Source organism: Lissotriton helveticus (assembly GCF_964261635.1).
Source record: "Lissotriton helveticus chromosome 1_1 unlocalized genomic scaffold, aLisHel1.1 SUPER_1_unloc_32, whole genome shotgun sequence".
NCBI lineage: Eukaryota > Metazoa > Chordata > Amphibia > Caudata > Salamandridae > Lissotriton > Lissotriton helveticus.
Window position 1 is genome coordinate 687,013 of NW_027611673.1, and position 24,962 is coordinate 711,974.

Sequence of the window (24,962 nt, forward strand, 5' to 3'; positions counted from 1 at the left end):
CCTCATACCCAAGATGGTAAGAGAGAAATGAGGTTTTGCGTGGATTACAGGGGTCTCAATGCTGTCACTAGGACAGATGCTCACCCCATTCCAAGAGCAGATGAGCTCATTGACAGATTGGCTTCTGCCAAGTTTCTGAGCACATTTGATCTGACAGCTGGCTACTGGCAAATCAGACTAGCTGAGGAGTCAAAAGCCAAAACAGCATTCTCTACCCCTAGTGGACATTATCAGTTTGTGGTAATGCCCTTTGGTTTGAAGAATGCACCTGCCACTTTCCAAAGGTTGGTGAACCAAGTCCTTACTGGGTTGGATGACTTTTGTGCAGCTTATCTGGATGATATTGCTGTCTTTAGCTCCACCTGGGAGGATCACCTGATCCACCTGAAGAAAGTTTTGGAGGCCCTGCAAAAGGCAGGCCTAACTATCAAGGCCACAAAGTGCCAGATAGGGCAGAGTAAGGTTGTATACCTGGGCCACCTAGTAGGTGGAGGCCAGGTTCAGCCACTGGAAAGCAAAATCCAGGCCATACAGGACTGGGCTCCTCCAGTTACCCAGACACAAGTCAGAGCCTTCTTGGGCCTGACTGGGTATTACAGAAAGTTTGTGAAAAACTATGGGTCTATAGTGACACCATTAAATGACTTGACATCCAAGAAGATGCCAAAAAAGGTTCAGTGGACAGCTAGCTGTCAGAAGGCATTTGAAGACCTGAAGAAGGCCATGTGCTCTGCACCTATCCTAAAGAGTCCTGACTACTCCAAACAGTTCATTGTTCAGACAGATGCTTCTGAGTTGGGGGTGGGAGCTGTACTCTCACAACTTAATCAAGATGGTCAAGACCAGCCAATTGCTTTCATTAGCAGGAGGCTAACCCCAAGAGAAAAACGTTGGTCAGCCATTGAGAGGGAGGCCTTTGCTGTGGTTTGGGCATTAAAGAAGTTGAGGTCCTACTTGTTTGGAACTCACTTCCTGGTGCAAACAGACCATAAGCCCCTCTTATGGCTTAATCAGATGAAGGGTGAAAATCCCAAACTGCTCAGGTGGTCCATTTCCCTACAGGGGATGGACTTTACAGTGGAGCACCGCCCAGGGACTGACCATGGTAATGCAGATGGTCTCTCCAGGTACTTCCACTTAGAACATGAAGACTTATCTGGTCAAGGTTAGTTTAATGTCCCTGCGTTTGGGGGGGGGTTGTGTAGGAGAGTAGGGTCTGCTATCCTATGGTCACCCCAAATTTTTGCTTTTTGCTTCACTGGTTTTCGACTACTGAGGCTGTGGGCCTGCTGATCAGACCCCCAGCCTGCTGTTCTCTCACTAAATTAATGACACATGTGCTATAGGCACATACCAATTGGAAATGGACTCCTTGTCAGCCCCTGTAGAATGCACTATAGGTGCACAGGGCACAGGAGCCACTAAGGCCTACCAGGGGCTGCAGCATATCTTTTGCCACCCCTGGCTGGTTCTTAAATTGACACAACTGGCTGATCACTCAGCTGGGGTAAGGTGGTGTACACACCCCTTGCTTAGATATAGTATACCTATGTCTAAACCTATATCTGGACACATGTAAACCTGTGAGCCACTCCTATAGACAGGCCTCACCAATCCTGGAGGCTGGGTGCTTGGTTTTTATGTGAGATGGAGCTCTAGCATGAGCTGAGCCTGTCTGCAGCCGTCGGGAACAAATCCCTAAGCTGTTTCAGGATAATGCCATACCATATACTATTAAGTGCCTTATAATCCTCGCGGTTATTTAGCAACTCTGGTTTGGCTTTATCAAAACATGTCGTGTAAGGTGTCATACGCTTTGGAATACCATCCCCTCGCCAGTTCTGGCGACGGGGATGGCATTCCACCCCTCTAGAGGGGTAAGACATGTTACTTCACTTTAATGCGGTTGATTTCTCCAAAGGCCTTAAGATCCACAAAATGGATGCCTCTGCCACAGACAAATGTCTGGACCCCTGGAGCTGACCGAAACCCAGTCAAGGGGGTCCTGGACAAAGGGTTTCCTGTCACAGGAGGGTGTCACCGCCCTCCAGACAGGAGATAGTGTATTGTAGCAGGGAGGTTTGAAAGAAACCAGACACTGCCTGGGGCGCACAAGGCTGCCCCTTGCATAATCCGGCCAAACCGGTTCTGGGGCACTCCAGCCCTCGTGCCAGGGCGGCCTGGATCAAAGGAAGGGGGTGTATCCACCCACTTCCTGGGTCCCACCCATAGGAGGGGACCTAGCAGGTAATCACGCCCCCCAGATTCGAATAAGAGTGGGAGCAGTGCCAATGCACATCAGATTTCCTGGAAGAAACATTTGAAACGATATTCTGGACCCTTCGCCCTCCATCTCAACGTGGAAGCCCGAAGAATCTCCCTTGTGGTCAAGGAGTGACCACCCTGCAGCAGCAGGCACCATCCAGCCCTCGACGTCTACTTAGTTGCAGTTCCCGCCGGAACTCGAGCGACTGAGATCGACGAGATCAAGCCTGCCCAGCTTCTAACAGCCCGATCCACAGTCCCTGCAAAGCTGAGACCCGTGGAGGCGACCGGAAGCGTGGGGCACGCCATCTTGAAGTGACCACGAGACGCTGACCGTGCAGCCCACGAGTGACCCTCGAAGCTGTACACCGGGGTTTGAGAAGCCCCCACCCTGAGCTACTCCTGAGCCGAAGTTCAGCCCTCCACACTCGACGAGTGCTGCGTGGGGCCCTTTGGCACGATTTGGCTCAACGCGTTGGCCCGGTCACTTGCCAGCTGGCTTGTGGTCCCTGTGCCGACGAACTACAAAAGAAGACTCGTGATTCTGGTTGCTCCAGATCCACACCAGCTCCCCTGAAAGGGAGCCCCGACTCTGACCTTCCTGGTCCGAGTGAGACGCCATCTTCCAATCCCGCGTGGATTGCTCTTACCAAGGCTTGTTTGCTCCAAACCGGAAGCCGACTGCACCGACGGTGAGAGCCTGCGTGGGACAGATCGTGACCTGCTCCTGGACGTCGCAGATGCCCCAGAGCCCACGTGACAGCGAAGAGAAGCGCCTCGACGACCACCTGATTGCGCCCGACATTGCCTGGTTCCGTCCTGGTTCCACCCTGGTCACTGCTGAGTGACCCAGACTCTGTCCCCTCTGCTTTCAGGTACTCTACAACTTGAGTCCACCCTTGGACTCCACCGGATACTTCGTCTTCACCCTGCCTGCAGCCATTTCAGCTTCAAGCACCAAGAGCCTGCGTGTCAAAACCCGACGCCACTTCGACCCTGTGCACCCACTTCCTGTGGGTGAGGTAACTTTGCTCCGCCGGTGTTCCCACACTGGTGCACACCTCTAGGGTCTGTGTGTTAAGTTTTGTTCCTCTAGGTTCAGCGGAAGTGTCCTTAAACTTTAACTATTTGACTTTTACGCACCATTGGTTAACATTGGTGCATGCGTGCGCTTTCCGCACATCTCCCGAATCCCGAGGGCCATTCCCGACTTCAGCATTGCTTGTCCTGACTGCTCCCAGCGATTCCCTAGGCCCTAGGCCTAACCACTGTTCGAGTGGCCTCTCTTATACCACTTGTTTAGTATATGGTTTGAGTGGCCCCCTGCCCTCATCCATAATTGTGCAACTTTGTATGTTTAAACAGTGCTTTTGATTTAACGCTTGTGCCCCTTTATTCATAAAGAATACTGGGGATTGTTTTTAGTAATAAACACATATATTTTTATAATATATACTTGTGTGGTGTCCTTTCATTTGGTATTACAGGATTGTATGTGGTAAAACAGCTCGCTTAACACGACCTCTTAAGTTAAGCCTTTAGGCTGCTTAGTCCATGCTACCACTAGGATAGCTTGTCTAATAAGGTTGACTTACAACCAGACACCATAAGGGGATTGTTTGGTCAGGTAGTAGGTGGTTCCAGAATTGGAAACATCCCCTACCAGGCCAACTTCTCACAGGAGGGGACCTAGCAGGTAATCACGCCCACCAGATTCGAATAAGAGTGGGAGCAGTGCCAATGCACATCAGATTTCCTGGAAGAAACATTTGAAACGATATTCTGGACCCTTCGCCCTCCATCTCAACGTGGAAGCCCGAAGAATCTCCCTTGTGGTCAAGGAGTGACCACCCTGCAGCAGCAGGCACCATCCAGCCCTCGACGTCTACTTAGTTGCAGTTCCCGCCGGAACTCGAGCGACTGAGATCGACGAGATCAAGCCTGCCCAGCTTCTAACAGCCCGATCCACAGTCCATGCAAAGCTGAGACCCGTGGAGGCGACCGGAAGCGTGGGGCCCGCCATCTTGAAGTGACCACGAGACGCTGACCGTGCAGCCCACGAGTGACCCTCGAAGCTGTACACCGGGGTTTGAGAAGCCCCCACCCTGAGCTACTCCTGAGCCGAAGTTCAGCCCTCCACACTCGACGAGTGCTGCGTGGGTCCCTTTGGCACGATTTGGCTCAACGCGTTGGCCCGGTCACTTGCCAGCTGGCTTGTGGTCCCTGTGCCGACGAACTACCGAAAAAGACTCGTGAATCTGGTTGCCCAAGATCCACACCAGCTCCCCTGAAAAGGAGCCCCGACTCTGACCTTCCTGGTCCGAGTGAGAAGCAATCTTCCGATCCTGCGTGGATTGCTCTTACCAAGGCTTGGTTGCTCCAAACCTGAAGCCGACTGCACCGACGGTGAGAGCCTGCGTGGGACAGATCGTGACCTGCTCCTGGACGTCGCAGATGCCCCAGAGCCCACGTGACAGCGGAGAGAAGCTCCTCGACGACCACCTGATTGCGCCCGACATTGCCTGGTTCCGTCCTGGTTCCACCCTGGTCACTGCTGAGTGACCCAGACTCTGTCCCCTCTGCTTTCAGGTACTCTACAACTTGAGTCCACCCTTGGACTCCACCGGACACTTCGTCTTCACCCTGCCTGCAGCCCTTTCAGCTCCAAGCACCAAGAGCCTGCGTGTCAAAACCCGACGCCACTTCGACCCTGTGCACCCACTTCCTGTGGGTGAGGTAACTTTGCTCCGCCGGTGTTCCCACACTGGTGCACACCTCTAGGGTCTGTGTGTTAAGTTTTGTTCCTCTAGGTTCAGCGGAAGTGTCCTTAAACTTTAACTATTTGACTTTTACGCACCATTGGTTAACATTGGTGCATGCGTGCGCTTTCCGCACATCTCCCGAATCCCGAGGGCCATTCCCGACTTCAGCATTGCTTGTCCTGACTGCTCCCAGCGATTCCCTAGGCCCTAAGCCTAACCACTGTTCGAGTGGCCTCTCTTATACCACTTGTTTAGTATATGGTTTGAGTGGCCCCCCGCCCTCATCCATAATTGTGCAACTTGTATGTTTAAACAGTGCTTTTGATTTAACGCTTGTGCCCCTTTATTCATAAAGAATACTGGGGATTGTTTTTAGTAATAAACACATATATTTTTATAATATATACTTGTGTGGTGTCCTTTCATTTGGTATTACAGGATTGTATGTGGTAAAACAGCTCGCTTAACACGACCTCTTAAGTTAAGCCTTTAGGCTGCTTAGTCCATGCTACCCCTAGGATAGCGTGTCTAATAAGGTTGACTTACAACCAGACACCATAAGGGATTGTTTGGTCAGGTAGTAGGTGGTTCCAGAATTGGAAACATCCCCTACCAGGCCAACTTCTCACAAGGGGTGATTACACCACCTTACCCCAGCTGAGTGATCAGCCAGTTGTGTCAATTTAAGAACCAGCCAGGGGTGGCAAAAGATATGCTGCAGCCCCTGGTAGGCCTTGGTGGCTCCTATGCCCTGGGCACCTATAGTGCATTATACAGGGGCTGACAAGGAGTCCATTTCCAATTGTGGTATGTACCTAGGGTACATGGAATCCATTTTACAGAGAGAGCAGATGGCCTGGGGCCCTGATTAGCAGGGAACCAGGTGAACTAAGTCAAAAAACCAGCTAAACACAGGCAAAAAATCTGGGGTAACCATAGTCAGGTAGCCACCTTCCTACAGAGGGGTTCAAGGGAAGGGCAATCTAATTGAGCCTGCCTCAGGTCTGCCCTGGAGGGTCCCCCTGTCCCCAGAAACTCAACCTGGTCAGGTTCAAGTTCCTCAGAGACAGTCTCCTCCTGGACTGCAGAATCAGTTTCCTCTGAAACTTGATCCTCAACCTGGGGCAAGGTGGAAGGCTCAGCCTTTCCTCTCTTGCTCCTTCTCTTGGGTTGTGGTTGGTCTATTGTTCCAAGATCCACCACTGGTTCAGGAAGGCACTTCTTAGCCTGAGCCCTTGTCATGGCAAGGACATGCTCTGAAATCCCTAGCATTTCTGCATGAGTCCTGTACTCCACTTCTGACCATGCTGAGCTTTCAAGGTCATTGCCTAACAGACAGTCTACTGGTAGGTCTCCACTCACCACAACCTTCTTTAGGCCATCAACCCCTCCCCAGGAGAAGTTCACAACTGCCACACTATGGGAGGTAGTGGAGTTGCTTGCATTGGTTACTAGGTAGCTCTCTCCTAGTACAATCTGTCCAGGGTCCACAAAGCCAGGGGTCACCATTGTGACACTGGCACATGTGTCCCTGTAGGCTTGAGCCAGTTTCTCATTAATTAAGGGAGTCTGCCTGTATTTGCCCAGGTTACTGGGGCTTACTGCAGTGGGCAACTCAATGTCCACATCATACAGGAGAACTGCCTGTGTAGGGATTCTGACTAGGCCAGATCCTACTTCAATACCCAGGGTCAACCCAGCTACACCCTTGGACTGTGTTCCACCACTGCTTACTGTACTTGGGGTTGCAGTTGCTTTAGGAGCTGTAGTGGTGGGAACTGGATTTGCCTTGGTGCACTCACTGCCCCAGTGTGAAACTGATTTGCAGGTATTACACCAAGGTGTCTTTGGACCTTTGTTCTTCTTCTTCTTGTTTCCATTTTGGGAACCACCCTCCTTACTATTAGTTTGGGGGCCTGAAGACTTCTGGTCTTTTTCTTTATCTTTCTGATTCTGATTACCACCCTTCCGGTCTGTTTTCTTCTGGTCACCACCTTGGTTCTGGGGTTTCTGCTTAATCCTTGTTCTGACCCATTTGTCTGCCTTCTTTCCCAATTCTTGGGGAGAGGTCAGATCAGAGTCAATAAGGTATTGATGCAACAGCTGGTTTGTACAGTTATTAAGGATCTGTTCTCTCATCATAAGATTGTACAATCCTGTATAGTCTGAAACTTTACTTCCCTGCAACCAACCATCCAAAGCCTTAGTGGCACACTCAACGAAATCAGTCCAGTCTTGAGTCTGTGCTTTTTGGGTGTCTCTGAACAACAACCTGTATTGCTCAGTGGTTAGGCCAAACCCTTCAATAAGAGCACTCTTCAAGACAGTGTAATTTTTGGCATCCTCAGGTCTAACTGTGAGGAGCCTGTCCCTCCCTTTCTCAGAAAAGGAGTACCATAAAATTGCAGCCCACTGATCCTCAGGAACCTGCTGTACCATGCAGGCTCTCTCAAGAGCAGTCATCCATTTGTGGATGTCATCCCCTTCTTTAAAGGGGGGCACCATTTTTGTCAGGTTTCTATTGTCATAGCCCCTGTCTTTTTCTCTTGGAAATTTGCTGCCACCAGTGGCATCTAAGCCACTTAATTTCTGCTCTCTTGCCAAGGCAAGTCTAGCTTGAGCCAAGGCTACCTCCTCCCTCTCTATCTGGAGTTTGACAGCCCTCATTCTGGCCCTATGCTCTAGCTTTTGAGAAGCAGTCATGCCTCTCTGTGATTCTCTGGAGGCACTAGAAATATGAGAATCCCCTGAGGGAGATCTCACTCTTCTGTTGCCTGGGAGAATAACATTGTGGGATCTGGGGAGGTGCTGGCCCTCTCCATTCCCCAGTAGGTCTAAGTTGGCCTGGCTAAGCCTGGCAACTGGGACCTGGCTACCCCTCTGATCCTGATCTTCTAAGTCCTCAACTTCTGAGTCCTCCTCCTCCTCCTCTTCTTCTTCATCATCTTCCTCCTGAGGGGGGTCAGTTACAGGGGGGTTCCCTCCATTTCCTGTTTCTAGGGAAGCTACCTTTGCCCTTTCTAAGTCATCCTGCTCTAGGATTTCTACCAGAATTTGGCAGGTGGGGCTTCTGCCCCTTTTTAACCCTCTTGCTTTGCACAAGGCAATCAAGTCTCTTCGGGTTAGTTTGTCATATCCAAAAGTTGCCTGGGTAAGGTCAACTGTCACAGGAGTAGACCCCGAGGCTTTTCCTGTGTCAGACATGGCTGCTAGTGAGGTGTAAGTGGTGCACTTACCTACACTAAGTGTTTTCCTACTGTACCTTACTAGTGAGTTGTAGTCAGGGTGTGCTAATCCCTTTAATCTACAACTACTAAGTTCAGTAGAACTTAATATGCTAAGCTTTTGATTTATATGTACCTAGAGGTACTTGATGTGATCTTTCAATTTGATACAAAGATTGCAATGGTAAAACAACAGCAAGCTCAAATCCGCACCGCTGCTCACCAATGTGAGAAGTTGGCCTGATAGGTGATGTTTCCAATTCTGGAACCACCTATTATGAGACCAAACAATCCCTTATGGTGTAGCATGGACTAAGCAGCCTAAAGGCTTAACTTAAGAGGTCGTGTTAAGCGAGCTGTTTTACCACATACAATCCTGTAATATCAAATGAAAGGACACCACACAAGTATATATTATAAAAATATATGTGTTTATTACTAAAAACAATCCCCAGTATTCTTTATGAATAAAGGGGCACAAGCGTTAAATCAAAAGCACTGTTTAAACATACAAGTTGCACAATTATGGATGAGGGCGGGTGGCCACTCAAACCATATACTAAACAAGTGGTATAAGAGATGCCACTCGAGCAGTGGTTAGGCCTAGGGCCTAGGGAATCGCTGGGAGCAGTCAGGACAAGCAATGCTGAAGTCGGGAATGGCCCTCGGGATTCGGGAGATGTGCGGAAAGCGCACGCATGCACCAATGTTAAGCAATGGTGCGTAAAAGTCATAAAGTTAAAGTTTAAGGACACTTCCGCTGGACCTAGAGGAACAAAACTTAACACACAGACCCTAGAGATGTGCACCAGTGTGGGAACACCGGCGGAGCAAAGTTACCTCACCCACAGGAAGTGGGTGCACAGGGTCGAAGTGGCGTCGGGTTTTGACACGCAGGCTCTTGGTGCTTGAAGCTGAAGGGGCTGCAGGCGGGTTGAAGATGAAGTGTCCGGTGGAGTCCAAGGGTGGACTCAAGTCGAAGGGTACCTGAAAGCAGAGGGGACAGAGTCTGGGTCACTCAGCAGTGACCAGGGTGGAACCAGGACGGAACCAGGCAATGTCGGGCGCAATCAGGTGGTCGTCGAGGAGCTTCTCTCCGCTGTCACGTGGGCTCTGGGGCATCTGCGACGTCCAGGAGCAGGTCACGATCTGTCCCACGTAGGCTCTCACCGTCGGTGCAGTCGGCTTCAAGTTTGGAGCAAAAAACACTTGGCAAGAGCAATCCACGCGGGATCGGAAGATTGCTTCTCACTCGGACCAGGAAGGTCAGAGTCGGGGCTCCTTTTCAGGGGAGCTGGTGTGGATCTGGAGCAACCAGATTCACGAGTCTTCTTTGTAGGTTCGTCGGCACAGGGACCACTAGCCAGCGGGCAAGTGACCGGGCCAATGCGTTGAGCCAAATGGAGCAGAAGGGCCCCACGCAGCACTCGTCGAGTGTGGAGGGCTGAACTTCGGCTCAGGAGTAGCTCAGGGTGGGGGCTTCATAAACCCCGGTGCACAGCTTCGAGGGTGACTCGTGGGCTGCACGGTCAGCGTCTCGTGGTCAATTCAAGATGGCGTGCCCCACGCTTCCGGTCGCCTCCACGGGTCTCAGCTCTGCAGGGACTGTGGATCGGGCTGTTGGAAGGCAGGCAAGCTTGATCTCGTCGATCTCAGTCGCTCGAGTTCTGGCGGGAACTGAAACTAAGTAGACGTCGAGGGCTGGATGGTGCCTGCTGCTGCAGGGTGGTCACTCCTTGACCACAAGGGAGATTGTAGGAGAGTAGGGTCTGCTATCCTATGGTCACCCCAAATTTTTGCTTTTTGCTTCACTGGTTTTCGACTACTGAGGCTGTGGGCCTGCTGATCAGACCCCCAGCCTGCTGTTCTCTCACTAAATTAATGACACATGTGCTATAGGCACATACCAATTGGAAATGGACTCCTTGTCAGCCCCTGTAGAATGCACTATAGGTGCACAGGGCACAGGAGCCACTAAGGCCTACCAGGGGCTGCAGCATATCTTTTGCCACCCCTGGCTGGTTCTTAAATTGACACAACTGGCTGATCACTCAGCTGGGGTAAGGTGGTGTACACACCCCTTGCTTAGATATAGTATACCTATGTCTAAACCTATATCTGGACACATGTAAACCTGTGAGCCACTCCTATAGACAGGCCTCACCAATCCTGGAGGCTGGGTGCATGGTTTTTATGTGAGATGGAGCTCTAGCATGAGCTGAGCCTGTCTGCAGCCGTCGGGAACAAATCCCTAAGCTGTTTCAGGATAATGCCATACCATATACTATTAAGTGCCTTATAATCCTCGCGGTTATTTAGCAACTCTGGTTTGGCTTTATCAAAACATGTCGTGTAAGGTGTCATACGCTTTGGAATACCATCCCCTCGCCAGTTCTGGCGACGGGGATGGCATTCCACCCCTCTAGAGGGGTAAGACATGTTACTTCACTTTAATGCGGTTGATTTCTCCAAAGGCCTTAAGATCCACAAAATGGATGCCTCTGCCACAGACAAATGTCTGGACCCCTGGAGCTGACCGAAACCCAGTCAAGGGGGTCCTGGACAAAGGGTTTCCTGTCACAGGAGGGTGTCACCGCCCTCCAGACAGGAGATAGTGTATTGTAGCAGGGAGGTTTGAAAGAAACCAGACACTGCCTGGGGCGCACAAGGCTGCCCCTTGCATAATCCGGCCAAACCGGTTCTGGGGCACTCCAGCCCTCGTGCCAGGGCGGCCTGGATCAAAGGAAGGGGGTGTATCCACCCACTTCCTGGGTCCCACCCATAGGAGGGGACCTAGCAGGTAATCACGCCCACCAGATTCGAATAAGAGTGGGAGCAGTGCCAATGCACATCAGATTTCCTGGAAGAAACATTTGAAACGATATTCTGGACCCTTCGCCCTCCATCTCAACGTGGAAGCCCGAAGAATCTCCCTTGTGGTCAAGGAGTGACCACCCTGCAGCAGCAGGCACCATCCAGCCCTCAACGTCTACTTAGTTGCAGTTCCCGCCGGAACTCGAGCGACTGAGATCGACGAGATCAAGCCTGCCCAGCTTCTAACAGCCCGATCCACAGTCCCTGCAAAGCTGAGACCCGTGGAGGCGACCGGAAGCGTGGGGCACGCCATCTTGAAGTGACCACGAGACGCTGACCGTGCAGCTCACGAGTGACCCTCGAAGCTGTACACCGGGGTTTGAGAAGCCCCCACCCTGAGCTACTCCTGAGCCGAAGTTCAGCCCTCCACACTCGACGAGTGCTGCGTGGGGCCCTTTGGCACGATTTGGCTCAACGCGTTGGCCCGGTCACTTGCCAGCTGGCTTGTGGTCCCTGTGCCGACGAACTACCTAAGAAGACTCGTGAATCTGGTTGCTCCAGATCCACACCAGCTCCCCTGAAAAGGAGCCCCGACTCTGACCTTCCTGGTCCGAGTGAGAAGCAATCTTCCGACCCTGCGTGGATTGCTCTTACCAAGGCTTGTTTGCTCCAAACTTGAAGCCGACTGCACCGACGGTGAGAGCTTGCGTGGGACAGATCGTGACCTGCTCCTGGACGTCGCAGATGCCCCAGAGCCCACGTGACAGCGGAGAGAAGCTCCTCGACGACCACCTGATTGCGCCCGACATTGCCTGGTTCCGTCCTGGTTCCACCCTGGTCACTGCTGAGTGACCCAGACTCTGTCCCCTCTGCTTTCAGGTACTCTACAACTTGAGTCCACCCTTGGACTCCACCGGACACTTCGTCTTCACCCTGCCTGCAGCCCTTTCAGCTCCAAGCACCAAGAGCCTGCGTGTCAAAACCCGACGCCACTTCGACCCTGTGCACCCACTTCCTGTGGGTGAGGTAACTTTGCTCCGCCGGTGTTTCCACACTGGTGCACACCTCTAGGGTCTGTGTGTTAAGTTTTGTTCCTCTAGGTTCAGCGGAAGTGTCCTTAAACTTTAACTCTTTGACTTTTACGCACCATTGGTTAACATTGGTGCATGCGTGCGCTTTCCGCACATCTCCCGAATCCCGAGGGCCATTCCCGACTTCAGCATTGCTTGTCCTGACTGCTCCCAGCGATTCCCTAGGCCCTAGGCCTAACCACTGCTCGAGTGGCCTTTCTTATACCACTTGTTTAGTATATGGTTTGAGTGGCCACCCGCCCTCATCCATAATTGTGCAACTTGTATGTTTAAACAGTGCTTTTGATTTAACGCTTGTGCCCCTTTATTCATAAAGAATACTGGGGATTGTTTTTAGTAATAAACACATATATTTTTATAATATATACTTGTGTGGTGTCCTTTCATTTGGTATTACAGGATTGTATGTGGTAAAACAGCTCGCTTAACACGACCTCTTAAGTTAAGCCTTTAGGCTGCTTAGTCCATGCTACCCCTAGGATAGCTTGTCTAATAAGGTTGACTTACAACCAGACACCATAAGGGGATTGTTTGGTCAGGTAGTAGGTGGTTCCAGAATTGGAAACATCCCCTACCAGGCCAACTTCTCACATTGGTGAGCAGCGGTGCGGATTTGAGCTTGCTGTTGTTTTACCATTGCAATCTTTATATCAAATTGAAAGATCACATCAAGTACCTCTAGGTACATATAAATCAAAAGCTTAGCATATTAAGTTCTACTGAACTTAGTAGTTGTAGGTTGAAGGGATTAGCACACCCTGACTACAGCTAACTAGCAAGGTACAGTAGGAAAACACTTAGTGTAGGTAAGTGCACCACTTACACCTCACTAGTAACCATGTCTGACACAGGAAAAGCCTCAGGGTCTGCTCCTGTGACAGTTGACCCTACACAGGCAACTTTTGGATATGACAAACTAACCCGCAGAGACTTGATTGCCTTGTGCAAAGCAAGAGGGTTAAAAAGGGGCAGAAGCCCCACCTGCCTAATCCTGGTAGAAATCCTAGAACAGGATGACTTAGAGAAGGCAAAAGCAGCTTCCCTAGATACAGGAACTGGAGGGAACCCCCCTGCAGTTGATCCCCTTGAAGAGGAGGATGATGATGACTTGGATGAGGACTCAGATGTTGAGGACTTAGGAGTACAGGATCAGGGTAGCCAGGTTCCAGTTGGTAGGCTTAGCCAGGCCAACTTGGACCTACTGGGGACTGGAGAGGGCCAGCACCTCCCCAGAACCCAACATATGATTCCCCCAGGCAACAGAAGAGTGAGATCTCCCTCAGGGGACTCTCATCTTTCTAGTGCCTCCAGAGAATCACAGAGAGGCATGAATGCTTCTCAAAAGTTAGAGCATAGGGCCAGAATGAGGGCTGTCAAACTCCAGATAGAGAGGGAGGAGGTAGCCTTGGCTCAAGCTAGACTTGCCTTGGCAAGAGAGCAGAAATTAAGTGGCTTAGATGTCACTGGTGGCAGCAATTTTCCAAGAGAAAAAGACAGGGCCTATGATAATAGAAACCTGACCAAAATTGTGCCCCCCTTTAAAGAAGGGGATGACATCCACAAATGGATGACTGCTCTTGAGAGAGCCTGCATGGTACAGCAGGTTCCTGAGAATCAGTGGGCTGCAATTTTGTGGTACTCCTTTTCTGAGAAAGGGAGAGACAGGCTCCTCACAGTTAGACCTGAGGATGCCAAAAACTACTCTGTTTTGAAGAGTGCTCTTATTGAAGGGTATGGCCTAACCACTGAGCAATACAGGTTGTTGTTCAGAGACACCCAAAAAGCACAGACTCAAGACTGGACTGATTTTGTGGAGTGTGCCACTAAGGCTTTGAAGGGTTGGTTGCAGGGAAGTAAAGTTTCAGACTATACAGGATTGTACAATCTTATGATTAGAGAACAGATCCTTAATAACTGTACAAACCAGCTGTTGCATCAATACCTTATTGACTCTGATCTGACCTCTCCCCAAGAATTGGGAAAGAAGGCAGACAAATGGGTCAGAACAAGGATTAAGCAGAAACCCCAGAACCAAGGTGGTGACCAGAAGAAAACAGACCAGAAGGGTGGTAATCAGAATCAGAAAGATAAAGAAAAAGACCAGAAGTCTTCAGGCCCCCAAACTAATAGTAAGGAGGGTGGTTCCCAAAATGGTAACAAGAAGAAGAAGAACAAAGGTCCAAAGACACCTTGGTGTAATACCTGCAAATCAGTTTCACACTGGGGCAGTGAGTGCACCAAGGCAAATCCAGTTCCCACCACTACAGCTCCTAAAGCAACTGCAACCCCAAGTACAGTAAGCAGTGGTGGAACACAGTCCAAGGGTGTAGCTGGGTTGACCCTGGGTATTGAAGTAGGATCTGGCCTAGTCAGAGTCCCTACACAGGCAGTTCTCTTGTATGATGTGGACATTGAGTTGCCCACTGCAGTAAGCCCCACTAACCTGGGCAAATACAGGCAGACTCCCTTAATTAATGAGAAACTGGCTCAAGCATACAGGGACACATGTGCCAGTGTCACCATGGTGACACCTGACTTTGTGGACCCTGGACAGATTGTACTAGGAGAGAGCTACCTAGTAACCAACGCCAGCAACTCCACTACCTCCCATAGTGTGGCAGTTGTGAACTTCTCCTGGGGAGGGGTTGATGGCCTAAAGAAAGTTGTGGTGAGTGCAGACCTACCAGTAGACTGTCTGTTAGGCAATGACCTTGAAAGCTCAGCATGGTCAGAAGTGGAGTACAGGACTCATGCAGAAATGCTAGGGATTTCAGAGCATGTTCTTGCCATGACAAGGGCTCAGGCTAAGAAGTGCCTTCCTGAACCAGTGGTGGATCTTGAGACAATAGACCAGCCACAACCCAAGAGAAGGAGCAAGAGAGGAAAGGCCCAGCCTTCCACCTTGCCCCAGGTTGAGGATCAAGTTTCAGAGGAAACTGATTCTGCAGTCCAAGAGGAGACTGTCTCAGAGGAGCTTGAACCTGACCAGGTTGAGTTTCTGGGGACAGGGGGACCCTCAAGGGCAGACCTGAGGCAGGCTCAATTAGATTGCCCTTCCCTTGAACCCCTCAGACAGCAGGCTGCTGCTGAGGCTGCTGGGGATGCCAAAGGTACCCATACTGTGTATTGGGATGAGGGACTCCTTTACTCAGAGGCTAGAGACCCCAAGCCTGGCATGACCAGGAGGTTGGTCATACCTCTGCAGTTTAGGGGATTCCTTCTTACCTTGGCCCATGATATTCCCCTTGCAGGACACTTAGGCCAGAACAAGACGTGGGACAGGCTTGTTCCACACTTTCACTGGCCTCACATGTCAGAGGATGTCAAGGAGTTTTGTCGCTCCTGTGTCACTTGCCAAGCCAGTGGTAAGTCAGGTGGCACAACAAAGGCCCCCCTTATACCACTACCTGTGGTGGGGGTCCCCTTTGAGAGAGTTGGAATTGATATTGTGGGTCCAATGGACCCCCAAACAGCATCTGGGAACAGATTCATACTGGTGGTAGTGGATCATGCCACCAGGTATCCAGAGGCTATTCCCCTAAGGACCACCACAGCACCTGTGGTGGCAAAAGCCCTCATTGCAGTTTTCTCAAGAGTGGGCTTTCCTAAGGAGGTACTATCAGATAGAGGGACGAATTTTATGTCCAGCTATCTGAAAGCAATGTGGAAGGAATGTGGAGTAAACTATAAGTTTACCACCCCATATCATCCACAATGCAATGGGCTTGTGGAGAGATTTAACAAGACCCTTAAAGGCATGATAAAAGGATTACCAGAGAAGCTCAGGCGGAAATGGGACATTCTTTTACCCTGCCTGCTCTTTGCTTACAGAGAGGTCCCACAGAAGGGGGTTGGCTACAGCCCTTTTGAACTTTTGTTTGGCCACCCTGTGAGAGGTCCATTGTGTTTGGTGAAGGAAGGATGGGAGTTACCTCTCAAAAAGCCCAAACTAGACATAGTGGACTATGTACTTGGTCTCCGCTCCAGGATGGCTGAGTACATGGAAAGAGCATCCAAAAACCTGGAGGCCAGCCAAGAATTGCAGAAAGCTTGGCATGACCAAAAGGCTGTGCTGGTAGAGTTCCAACCAGGACAGAAGGTATGGGTACTGGAGCCAGTGGCTCCAGCAGCACTCCAAGACAAATGGAGTGGACCCTATCCTATTATTGAGAAGAAGGGGGAAGTCACCTACTTGGTAGACTTTGGAACACCCAGGAGCCCTCACAGGGTAATCCATGTGAATCGCTTGAAAGCATTTGTGGACAGGGAGGACATGAGCTTGCTCATGGCCACAGATGGGGAACAGGAGGAAGAGAGTGACCCTCTCCCAGACCTGCTTTCTCAGAACCCTGATGATGGTTCAGTTGATGGAGTAGCCTTGGCAGGCAGCCTCACTGACCAGCAACAGAGGGACTGCAGACAAGTTTTGCAGGCTCACAGGCAAATGTTTTCATTCACACCCAGCCAGACTGACTGGTGTACCCATGTTGTGGACACTGGTGACAGTCTGCCTGTCAAGAATAAGATCTACAGGCAACCTGATCATGTCAGGGATTGCATCAAGGCTGAGGTGCAAAAGATGTTGGAGCTTGGAGTGATTGAGCCATCAGAGAGCCCATGGGCCAGCCCAGTAGTCCTGGTGCCAAAACCTCATACCAAAGATGGAAAGAGAGAAATGAGGTTTTGCGTGGATTACAGGGGTCTCAATGCTGTCACTAGGACAGATGCTCACCCCATTCCAAGAGCAGATGAGCTCATTGACAGATTGGCTTCTGCCAAGTTTCTGAGCACATTTGATCTGACAGCTGGCTACTGGCAAATCAGACTAGCTGAGGAGTCAAAAGCCAAAACAGCATTCTCTACCCCTAGTGGACATTATCAGTTTGTGGTAATGCCCTTTGGTTTGAAGAATGCACCTGCCACTTTCCAAAGGTTGGTGAACCAAGTCCTTACTGGGTTGGATGACTTTTGTGCAGCTTATCTAGATGATATTGCTGTCTTTAGCTCCACCTGGGAGGATCACCTGATCCACCTGAAGAAAGTTTTGGAGGCCCTGCAAAAGGCAGGCCTAACTATCAAGGCCACAAAATGCCAGATAGGGCAGAGTAAGGTTGTATACCTGGGCCACCTAGTAGGTGGAGGCCAGGTTCAGCCACTGGAAAGCAAAATCCAGGCCATACAGGACTGGGCTCCTCCAGTTACCCAGACACAAGTCAGAGCCTTCTTGGGCCTGACTGGGTATTACAGAAAGTTTGTGAAAAACTATGGGTCTATAGTGACACCATTAAATGACTTGACATCCAAGAAGATGCCAAAAAAGGTTCAGTGGACAGTTAGCTGTCAGAAGGCATTTGAAGACCTGAAGAAGGCCATGTGCTCTGCACCTATCCTAAAGAGTCCTGACTACTCCAAACAGTTCATTGTTCAGACAGATGCTTCTGAGTTGGGGGTGGGAGCTGTGCTCTCACAACTTAATCAAGATGGTCAAGACCAGCCTATTGCTTTCATTAGCAGGAGGCTGACTCCCAGAGAGAAACGTTGGTCAGCCATTGAGAGGGAGGCCTTTGCTGTGGTTTGGGCATTAAAGAAGTTGAGGTCCTACTTGTTTGGAACTCACTTCCTGGTGCAGACAGACCATAAGCCCCTCTTATGGCTTAATCAGATGAAGGGTGAAAATCCCAAACTGCTCAGGTGGTCCATTTCCCTACAGGGGATGGACTTTACAGTGGAGCACCGCCCAGGGACTGACCATGGTAATGCAGATGGTCTCTCCAGGTACTTCCACTTAGAACATGAAGACTTATCTGGTCAAGGTTAGTTTAATGTCCCTGCGTTTGGGGGGGGGTTGTGTAGGAGAGTAGGGTCTGCTATCCTATGGTCACCCCAAATTTTTGCTTTTTGCTTCACTGGTTTTCGACTACTGAGGCTGTGGGCCTGCTGATCAGACCCCCAGCCTGCTGTTCTCTCACTAAATTAATGACACATGTGCTATAGGCACATACCAATTGGAAATGGACTCCTTGTCAGCCCCTGTAGAATGCACTATAGGTGCACAGGGCACAGGAGCCACTAAGGCCTACCAGGGGCTGCAGCATATCTTTTGCCACCCCTGGCTGGTTCTTAAATTGACACAACTGGCTGATCACTCAGCTGGGGTAAGGTGGTGTACACACCCCTTGCTTAGATATAGTATACCTATGTCTAAACCTATATCTGGACACATGTAAACCTGTGAGCCACTCCTATAGACAGGCCTCACCAATCCTGGAGGCTGGGTGCATGGTTTTTATGTGAGATGGAGCTCTAGCATGAGCTGAGCCTGTCTGCAGCCGTCGGGAACAAATCCCTAAGCTGTTTCAGGATAATGCCATACCATATACTATTAAGTGCCTTATAATCCTCGCGGTTATTTAGCAACTCTGGTTTGGCTTTATCAAAACATGTCGTGTAAGGTGTCATACGCTTTGGAATACCATCCCCTCGCCAGTTCTGGCGACGGGGATGGCATTCCACCCCTCTAGAGGGGTAAGACATGTTACTTCACTTTAATGCGGTTGATTTCTCCAAAGGCCTTAAGATCCACAAAATGGATGCCTCTGCCACAGACAAATGTCTGGACCCCTGGAGCTGACCGAAACCCAGTCAAGGGGGTCCTGGACAAAGGGTTTCCTGTCACAGGAGGGTGTCACCGCCCTCCAGACAGGAGATAGTGTATTGTAGCAGGGAGGTTTGAAAGAAACCAGACACTGCCTGGGGCGCACAAGGCTGCCCCTTGCATAATCCGGCCAAACCGGTTCTGGGGCACTCCAGCCCTCGTGCCAGGGCGGCCTGGATCAAAGGAAGGGGGTGTATCCACCCACTTCCTGGGTCCCACCCATAGGAGGGGACCTAGCAGGTAATCACGCCCACCAGATTCGAATAAGAGTGGGAGCAGTGCCAATGCACATCAGATTTCCTGGAAGAAACATTTGAAACGATATTCTGGACCCTTCGCCCTCCATCTCAACGTGGAAGCCCGAAGAATCTCCCTTGTGGTCAAGGAGTGACCACCCTGCAGCAGCAGGCACCATCCAGCCCTCGACGTCTACTTAGTTGCAGTTCCCGCCGGAACTCGAGCGACTGAGATCGACGAGATCAAGCCTGCCCAGCTTCTAACAGCCCGATCCACAGTCCCTGCAAAGCTGAGACCCGTGGAGGCGACCGGAAGCGTGGGGCACGCCATCTTGAAGTGACCACGAGACGCTGACCGTGCAGCCCACGAGTGACCCTCGAAGCTGTACACCGGGGTTTGAGAAGCCCCCACCCTGAGCTACTCCTGAGCCGAAGTTCAGCCCTCCACACTCGACGAGTGCTGCGTGGGGCCCTTTGGCACGATTTGGCTCAACGCGTTGGCCCGGTCACTTGCCAGCTGGCTTGTGGTCCCTGTGCCGACGAACTACCTAAGAAGACTCGTGAATCTGGTTGCTCCAGATCCACACCAGCTCCCCTGAAAAGGAGCCCCGACTCTGACCTTCCTGGTCCGAGTGAGAAGCAATCTTCCGACCCTGCGTGGATTGCTCTTACCAAGGCTTGTTTGCTCCAAACTTGAAGCCGACTGCACCGACGGTGATAGCCTGCGTGGGACAGATCGTGACCTGCTCCTGGACGTCGCAGATGCCCCAGAGCCCACGTGACAGCGGAGAGAAGCTCCTCGACGACCACCTGATTGCGCCCGACATTGCCTGGTTCCGTCCTGGTTCCACCCTGGTCACTGCTGAGTGACCCAGACTCTGTCCCCTCTGCTTTCAGGTACTCTACAACTTGAGTCCACCCTTGGACTCCACCGGACACTTCGTCTTCACCCTGCCTGCAGCCCTTTCAGCTCCAAGCACCAAGAGCCTGCGTGTCAAAACCCGACGCCACTTCGACCCTGTGCACCCACTTCCTGTGGGTGAGGTAACTTTGCTCCGCCGGTGTTCCCACACTGGTGCACACCTCTAGGGTCTGTGTGTTAAGTTTTGTTCCTCTAGGTTCAGCGGAAGTGTCCTTAAACTTTAACTCTTTGACTTTTACGCACCATTGGTTAACATTGGTGCATGCGTGCGCTTTCCGCACATCTCCCGAATCCCGAGGGCCATTCCCGACTTCAGCATTGCTTGTCCTGACTGCTCCCAGCGATTCCCTAGGCCCTAGGCCTAACCACTGCTCGAGTGGCCTTTCTTATACCACTTGTTTAGTATATGGTTTGAGTGGCCACCCGCCCTCATCCATAATTGTGCAACTTGTATGTTTAAACAGTGCTTTTGATTTAACGCTTGTGCCCCTTTATTCATAAAGAATACTGGGGATTGTTTTTAGTAATAAACACATATATTTTTATAATATATACTTGTGTGGTGTCCTTTCATTTGGTATTACAGGATTGTATGTGGTAAAACAGCTCGCTTAACACGACCTCTTAAGTTAAGCCTTTAGGCTGCTTAGTCCATGCTACCCCTAGGATAGCTTGTCTAATAAGGTTGACTTACAACCAGACACCATAAGGGGATTGTTTGGTCAGGTAGTAGGTGGTTCCAGAATTGGAAACATCCCCTACCAGGCCAACTTCTCACATTGGTGAGCAGCGGTGCGGATTTGAGCTTGCTGTTGTTTTACCATTGCAATCTTTATATCAAATTGAAAGATCACATCAAGTACCTCTAGGTACATATAAATCAAAAGCTTAGCATATTAAGTTCTACTGAACTTAGTAGTTGTAGGTTGAAGGGATTAGCACACCCTGACTACAGCTAACTAGCAAGGTACAGTAGGAAAACACTTAGTGTAGGTAAGTGCACCACTTACACCTCACTAGTAACCATGTCTGACACAGGAAAAGCCTCAGGGTCTGCTCCTGTGACAGTTGACCCTACCCAGGCAACTTTTGGATATGACAAACTAACCCGCAGAGACTTGATTGCCTTGTGCAAAGCAAGAGGGTTAAAAAGGGGCAGAAGCCCCACCTGCCTAATCCTGGTAGAAATCCTAGAACAGGATGACTTAGAGAAGGCAAAAGCAGCTTCCCTAGATACAGGAACTGGAGGGAACCCCCCTGCAGTTGATCCCCTTGAAGAGGAGGATGATGATGACTTGGATGAGGACTCAGATGTTGAGGACTTAGGAGTACAGGATCAGGGTAGCCAGGTTCCAGTTGGTAGGCTTAGCCAGGCCAACTTGGACCTACTGGGGACTGGAGAGGGCCAGCACCTCCCCAGAACCCAACATATGATTCCCCCAGGCAACAGAAGAGTGAGATCTCCCTCAGGGGACTCTCATCTTTCTAGTGCCTCCAGAGAATCACAGAGAGGCATGAATGCTTCTCAAAAGTTAGAGCATAGGGCCAGAATGAGGGCTGTCAAACTCCAGATAGAGAGGGAGGAGGTAGCCTTGGCTCAAGCTAGACTTGCCTTGGCAAGAGAGCAGAAATTAAGTGGCTTAGATGTCACTGGTGGCAGCAATTTTCCAAGAGAAAAAGACAGGGCCTATGATAATAGAAACCTGACCAAAATTGTGCCCCCCTTTAAAGAAGGGGATGACATCCACAAATGGATGACTGCTCTTGAGAGAGCCTGCATGGTACAGCAGGTTCCTGAGAATCAGTGGGCTGCAATTTTGTGGTACTCCTTTTCTGAGAAAGGGAGAGACAGGCTCCTCACAGTTAGACCTGAGGATGCCAAAAACTACTCTGTTTTGAAGAGTGCTCTTATTGAAGGGTATGGCCTAACCACTGAGCAATACAGGTTGTTGTTCAGAGACACCCAAAAAGCACAGACTCAAGACTGGACTGATTTTGTGGAGTGTGCCACTAAGGCTTTGAAGGGTTGGTTGCAGGGAAGTAAAGTTTCAGACTATACAGGATTGTACAATCTTATGATTAGAGAACAGATCCTTAATAACTGTACAAACCAGCTGTTGCATCAATACCTTATTGACTCTGATCTGACCTCTCCCCAAGAATTGGGAAAGAAGGCAGACAAATGGGTCAGAACAAGGATTAAGCAGAAACCCCAGAACCAAGGTGGTGACCAGAAGAAAACAGACCAGAAGGGTGGTAATCAGAATCAGAAAGATAAAGAAAAAGACCAGAAGTCTTCAGGCCCCCAAACTAATAGTAAGGAGGGTGGTTCCCAAAATGGTAACAAGAAGAAGAAGAACAAAGGTCCAAAGACACCTTGGTGTAATACCTGCAAATCAGTTTCACACTGGGGCAGTGAGTGCACCAAGGCAAATCCAGTTCCCACCACTACAGCTCCTAAAGCAACTGCAACCCCAAGTACAGTAAGCAGTGGTGGAACACAGTCCAAGGGTGTAGCTGGGTTGACCCTGGGTATTGAAGTAGGATCTGGCCTAGTCAGAGTCCCTACACAGGCAGTTCTCTTGTATGATGTGGACATTGAGTTGCCCACTGCAGTAAGCCCCACTAACCTGGGCAAATACAGGCAGACTCCCTTAATTAATGAGAAACTGGCTCAAGCATACAGGGACACATGTGCCAGTGTCACCATGGTGACACCTGACTTTGTGGACCCTGGACAGATTGTACTAGGAGAGAGCTACCTAGTAACCAACGCCAGCAACTCCACTACCTCCCATAGTGTGGCAGTTGTGAACTTCTCCTGGGGAGGGGTTGATGGCCTAAAGAAAGTTGTGGTGAGTGCAGACCTACCAGTAGACTGTCTGTTAGGCAATGACCTTGAAAGCTCAGCATGGTCAGAAGTGGAGTACAGGACTCATGCAGAAATGCTAGGGATTTCAGAGCATGTTCTTGCCATGACAAGGGCTCAGGCTAAGAAGTGCCTTCCTGAACCAGTGGTGGATCTTGAGACAATAGACCAGCCACAACCCAAGAGAAGGAGCAAGAGAGGAAAGGCCCAGCCTTCCACCTTGCCCCAGGTTGAGGATCAAGTTTCAGAGGAAACTGATTCTGCAGTCCAAGAGGAGACTGTCTCAGAGGAGCTTGAACCTGACCAGGTTGAGTTTCTGGGGACAGGGGGACCCTCAAGGGCAGACCTGAGGCAGGCTCAATTAGATTGCCCTTCCCTTGAACCCCTCAGACAGCAGGCTGCTGCTGAGGCTGCTGGGGATGCCAAAGGTACCCATACTGTGTATTGGGATGAGGGACTCCTTTACTCAGAGGCTAGAGACCCCAAGCCTGGCATGACCAGGAGGTTGGTCATACCTCTGCAGTTTAGGGGATTCCTTCTTACCTTGGCCCATGATATTCCCCTTGCAGGACACTTAGGCCAGAACAAGACGTGGGACAGGCTTGTTCCACACTTTCACTGGCCTCACATGTCAGAGGATGTCAAGGAGTTTTGTCGCTCCTGTGTCACTTGCCAAGCCAGTGGTAAGTCAGGTGGCACAACAAAGGCCCCCCTTATACCACTACCTGTGGTGGGGGTCCCCTTTGAGAGAGTTGGAATTGATATTGTGGGTCCAATGGACCCCCAAACAGCATCTGGGAACAGATTCATACTGGTGGTAGTGGATCATGCCACCAGGTATCCAGAGGCTATTCCCCTAAGGACCACCACAGCACCTGTGGTGGCAAAAGCCCTCATTGCAGTTTTCTCAAGAGTGGGCTTTCCTAAGGAGGTACTATCAGATAGAGGGACGAATTTTATGTCCAGCTATCTGAAAGCAATGTGGAAGGAATGTGGAGTAAACTATAAGTTTACCACCCCATATCATCCACAATGCAATGGGCTTGTGGAGAGATTTAACAAGACCCTTAAAGGCATGATAAAAGGATTACCAGAGAAGCTCAGGCGGAAATGGGACATTCTTTTACCCTGCCTGCTCTTTGCTTACAGAGAGGTCCCACAGAAGGGGGTTGGCTACAGCCCTTTTGAACTTTTGTTTGGCCACCCTGTGAGAGGTCCATTGTGTTTGGTGAAGGAAGGATGGGAGTTACCTCTCAAAAAGCCCAAACTAGACATAGTGGACTATGTACTTGGTCTCCGCTCCAGGATGGCTGAGTACATGGAAAGAGCATCCAAAAACCTGGAGGCCAGCCAAGAATTGCAGAAAGCTTGGCATGACCAAAAGGCTGTGCTGGTAGAGTTCCAACCAGGACAGAAGGTATGGGTACTGGAGCCAGTGGCTCCAGCAGCACTCCAAGACAAATGGAGTGGACCCTATCCTATTATTGAGAAGAAGGGGGAAGTCACCTACTTGGTAGACTTTGGAACACCCAGGAGCCCTCACAGGGTAATCCATGTGAATCGCTTGAAAGCATTTGTGGACAGGGAGGACATGAGCTTGCTCATGGCCACAGATGGGGAACAGGAGGAAGAGAGTGACCCTCTCCCAGACCTGCTTTCTCAGAACCCTGATGATGGTTCAGTTGATGGAGTAGCCTTGGCAGGCAGCCTCACTGACCAGCAACAGAGGGACTGCAGACAAGTTTTGCAGGCTCACAGGCAAATGTTTTCATTCACACCCAGCCAGACTGACTGGTGTACCCATGTTGTGGACACTGGTGACAGTCTGCCTGTCAAGAATAAGATCTACAGGCAACCTGATCATGTCAGGGATTGCATCAAGGCTGAGGTGCAAAAGATGTTGGAGCTTGGAGTGATTGAGCCATCAGAGAGCCCATGGGCCAGCCCAGTAGTCCTGGTGCCAAAACCTCATACCCAAGATGGAAAGAGAGAAATGAGGTTTTGCGTGGATTACAGGGGTCTCAATGCTGTCACTAGGACAGATGCTCACCCCATTCCAAGAGCAGATGAGCTCATTGACAGATTGGCTTCTGCCAAGTTTCTGAGCACATTTGATCTGACAGC